A 5,134-nucleotide genomic window follows, 5' to 3' on the forward strand; every position below is an offset into this window, starting at 1 on the left:
AATAAACAAAAGACTCAGTATGAAGTGTACCTCAGTGGAAGGCCCTGTGTTCAATTCCTAGTATGGAAAAAAAAGTAATTTTCAGGCTTTGTCTTGCCCTGAATGACTCTTTTTCTGTTTTGGTATTTTGCTTATTTGTTTTGTGTGTGGTATTGGCGATTGAACACAGAGGCATTGTGCCACTGAGCTACACCCCCAGGCCCATTTATTTTAAGACGGAGTCGTACTGATTTGTCCAGGCCAGACTCAAACTTGAGATTCTCCTGCCACAGCCTCCTGAGTAGCTGGGATTACATGTGTGTGCCAAGACACTTGGATGAGTAACTCCATTTTACAAAGCTGGAGTTTGCTCCATTTTGAGTGCAACTGCTAAGGAAGAATGGCTTGGTAACTTGTCAATCCAAATAGATAACCACCAGATGTTGGACACACAAAACTTATTCAAAAGAACATCCTCCAGCTACACATACCAAGCATAAGGCACAAACTGATAAATTACTCATGAAATAGGAAAAGGTCCCAAGGTGTAGGGGTGGTGGGAAGGGAAGGGGAAAGGGAAGAAGGGAAAGGAAAATTTATGAGAAAAGAAAAACAAATGGAAACAAAATCTATGTAAATAGGGAAGGGTGGAGGGGTGAAGGGTGCACAGGTAATGGAGGAAAAATTAAGAACTAAGATACATCATGTACAGGTACAAGCTCCCAATGATAAATGTAAATGTATTGTATACCTACAATGTACCAATAAAAGAATTAAAAAGAAAAGAAAAAGAAGTACTACTTGGAAACTTGTCAAAGTAAATCAGAGACACATGATTCATCAAAGACACATCAGAATAAATCAGGCCCATAAGTTTATCAGACACATCAGACCAAGGAATGATGCAACTTTCTCACCTGGATCACAGAGAAGGAGGGGGCACCTAACACTGTGATGTGGAAGCACACGCACCAGTCATCTCATGAAAGGACTTTGTGGTGAATGTACCGTGCCTGAACTCTGGCTCTCTTGTTTGCCTATATTATGGTTTAGATCTAAAATGTCCCCAGATAGTCTCCTGTGTTTGAAGGTGACTGGATCACAGGGGCAATTTACTCAGCAGTGGATTCATCCATTGATGAGTTCAGTAGATGAATGTACTGTTAAGTGAGGCCTAATTGGAGGTGGGTCACTGGGATCATCCTGAAATGATGTATTCTTGTTCCTCGTAGCAGACACCTCTGCCCAGTATTAGTAGGCTATAGTGGCACAAGCTTTTTGCCCTTCCATAATTCTGCTGTGATACACTGGAAGTAGTCCAATCAGCTAAGTTCACTTCCAGCTAAGGTCAACTCTGCTCCAGCTATCCCTATCTATCTATCTATCTATCTATCTATCTATCTATCTATCTACCTACCTACCTACCTATCTGTGTATCTATCGAGAGAGACAAATAGACAGACAGACAGACAAACAGACAGAGAGAGAGAGAACACACCTTCAAGTAGGATGGTGGACAAGTGCCAAATTGCAGTTGGACTGAATGAGGTCTCAGGTTATATTGATATGATTAATTGGATCTTTCAAGGAATATCCCTTCCTTCCTCCAAGTTCATTGTTCTTTTACAAAGAAAATAAACTGTTATTGATCTACTAGGTTCATATTTACTCCCTAGGCAGATGTTCTCCACTTGGTTTGTTCTTAGACCTTGAGGTTTTTCCAAACTCTCACCCGTGATCTGGACTTTGTACGTACCCTAGACCTTATCAGCATGTTCAGAGGATGTTAACTCCTTTTAAGCTAAAGTTTGAAACTACAAGCTTGTGTTGATTTTATCTATAGGTAATGATTTGGAAAGCAAAGGAAGGAAATATCATGTCTTCTTTGCTTTTTGAGTAGCCCCCAGCTAGTTGTCTCCCGGCCTGCTAATATCTAACATTCTGCCTAAGAGAGGTGGACTAATTAATCTGGGAGAGGAAATTTCAAAGTAACTCAACTTTTAGTCTGTGACCTGAGTACTGATGGCTGCTTTTCTGCAGACGTACAGTTAGAATCAGTATTGAAAAGGAGACATATAATTAGAAAAAGTTTTCTGGTGGCCAAAAAGGAAGCACCTATAAAGTTGAAGCCTAGGAGAGCTTGATGGCTAAAAGATTAACATTAAAATTAAGTCAAGTACTTTGCACCAGGATAATAGAAAAAATGGCTTGAAGACATCTCAGAAATCATAAAGGCCCCACCATTCATGGACTCATGGGAATAAAACAGTAAAGCTTTCATTTGAAAAGTGAACTCCCACCCCCACCTTCAGTCCACAAAGGCTGCCTAAGGAATAGTTCCTTAGGATTTGGTTTTCAGTGCTCAGCCATTGAGGCACTCAGAGGCTTCTGCAACCAGGATCCAAGGGGTCCTGGCTACTGGTTGAGCTGGCAGCAGATCTGGGCATCATCCATGTGGTGCTGGTTTTTCAGGCATGCAGAATCCAAGAGTTATGAGGTCGCAGAAGCTGCCACCTAGATTTCAAGTGGGGGGGCTGGCCAATGTGCCCCCAAGAGGGCAGTGTATGTGTGCTGTGAGAGTGAAACCAACAGTGTTGTGGAGAATCCGGGAAGTTAGAGATTCCAGGTAATTGGAATGTCTGCGGAGGGAAGCCATCAACAGTAAGTGGAGCAACTTGTAATAGGCCATGTTGGTTGCAATGAGTAATGCCATAGGGGCAAGGCCATTCAAGCCCTTTGGAGTTCACATCTTTCCACAACTTGCCCTGGGTATTGCAGAACAGATTTTCAGTGTTGTCTGAAAGAAAAGAATGAAGAGGGGTTACTAAATTTGTCTTCCATGGATGATGAAGGACAAATTCCCCTTTCTATGAGAAATGAAGGCAAGGTTCTAAGTCTTTCAATAGTTAAAAAATAATCTTGGGCTGCTTATTCTGTGACTAGTGAGATCAGATTTGGGGTTGCTGACTCCAGACCGGATGGCAAAGCCTCCTTCATTTCTCTCCGCAAAAGCCATAGGATCATTTGCCAATCTTACAATCAAAGATGGAACACCACAGATCTTAACTAGGGCTACTGACACATTGCATCGACACTAAAATGAGTTGTTTGAGAAACATGGAGAGAAAGGTGTAGAAGCAGAAAAGAAAGCTATCTCTCTTCTTTCTAAATTATGGAATGAAATGCAGACAGATAAACCAACTGTGCCCCTGATTGAGGACTGTGCTGATACTGACCTTTGGAATCAGCACCTAGAGTACCAGTGCAGTCTTTTAAACGAAAGCAATGGACAGCCAAGTTGGTTCCGCTCACCATGGTTGTTTGTGGAATGCTACATGTATTGCAGGCTTCATGAAGTGATTATCCAGAGTCCACCAATCAATGACTTTGATGTATTTAAAGAATCCAAAGACCAAAATTTCTTCGAGTCACAGGAATCTATCACTGTGTTATGCACTTATTTGCAAGAGTTGATAGGAACTATTGAAGACCTAGATGAAAATCAGCTGAAAAATGAGTTTTTTTAAACATCTGCAGATTTCCCTCTGGGGAGATAAATGTGATCTATCTTTATCAGGTGGAGAAAGTAGTTCTCAGAAGACCAATGTAATAAATTCTTTGGAAGACCTAAAACCTTTCATTTTAGTGAATGACCTGGAACATCTTTGGTTATTGCTAGTAAATGCAAGAAAACCAGGGAAGAAGCATCCATAGACAGCGTGTATATTATTCTGGACAATTCTGGGTTTGAACTTGTTATAGATTTAGCATTAGCTGACTTCTTGTTGAACTCTAAATTGGCTACTGAGATTCATTTTTATGGGAAAACTATTCCATGGTTTGTTTGAGATAGTACTCTACATGACTTTAATTGGGTAATTGAGCAGATGAAACACTGTAATCATAAGTGGATGTCCAAGTGTGGGGTTGACTGGGAAAACTACATCAAAGTGGGTAGATGGGTTTACCATGATCATATGTTTTGGACGGTGCCTCACGAATACAGTGCAATGCCCCAGATTGCCCCTGACATATGCTGAGCTGCAAAAGGCATGTTTAATTTTATTCAACGGGGATTTGTATTATAGGAAGTTAACAGGGAACAGAGAATGGGACTTTACTGTTCCATTCCATCAGGCTCTGAATGGCTTCCATCCCACACCTCTGTGCCGCATAAGAACATTAAAAGCAGAGGTTCAGGTGGGTCTGTAGCCCTGGAAAAGGGAGCAGCTCACAGCTTCTGAGCCTTACTGGCTGACCACCGGGAAGTATGGCATATTTCAGTTTGATGCTCCACTTTGACTAGGCCTCTGGAATCCCAGTGTGAGGAAGATCGGAGAAGCACCTTTCCCGCCCCGGAAAAGCAATGTGTGAACTGAACCACGGACTGCGCTGCTTTGGCTCCAGAAAGCTTAGCTTCTTTGTGCTCATCTCCATACACTCTGGGTGGTTTTTCCTTGGAATATTTTGCCTCACTACAATGTTTTGGAGATAGATGGTTTTAAGTTAGTTATAGATTTTACATTTATGTTGAAATTTTAGTATCTATTTCACATTAAATGGATAATTTCAAGAGGTTTTGATGAACTTATTTTTAATTGGATAGAAAGCAAAATTGAAGTGAATTCTGTTTTTTAAGTTTGTTAATCCTTTTTTTAAAAAAAAAATAGTACACTGCATGGTATTTAATATCCTAGGAGGAATGGAATTTTATTTAACTTGATTTCAGGCTCTTGAAATAATGGCTCAGTGAAAAATATGCATTTTAATGCTTCTGTAAAGAGATACATTTCTTACAAATATGATGCTTGAACGCATAAAAGGAAAACATCTCATGAGTTGATTATGACTTTTGTTCTCCATGGATTTTATTTTATTACAATAGCCTGTTTTATTTGCCTGTCTTTGTAATTTTGGTTGACCTGTAAAATGTATATTGAGAAACAGAAAATTGAATAGAATGAAACAAACAGTATTTGAAAAAACGTAGCATCTTTTACATTCTATTTATGATACCCATAATCAACATAAAACACAGAAGTGTTTTAAAGGAACAGACTTTTAGATTGCAATTTTAGAAAAATGCTTGATATAGAAAAGTTTCCTGTGGATTGAATTTGGATACTACCATTCTTTTTCTATATTACACATTGTA

At 39.8% G+C, this 5,134-nt stretch overlaps 1 pseudogene; it reads left to right on the plus strand.

Annotated features, from left to right (window-relative positions):
* The first annotated feature begins 1,903 nt into the window (after positions 1-1,903).
* LOC101697625 (damage-control phosphatase 1 pseudogene) lies at positions 1,904-4,479 on the plus strand (annotated as a pseudogene).
* The last annotated feature ends 655 nt before the right edge of the window (positions 4,480-5,134 follow it).

This window comes from Heterocephalus glaber, unplaced genomic scaffold, assembly GCF_053883595.1.
Source record: "Heterocephalus glaber isolate CG9 unplaced genomic scaffold, H.glaber_assembly_v1.0 deba00001546, whole genome shotgun sequence".
In the NCBI taxonomy this organism is placed as follows: Eukaryota; Metazoa; Chordata; class Mammalia; order Rodentia; family Bathyergidae; genus Heterocephalus; species Heterocephalus glaber.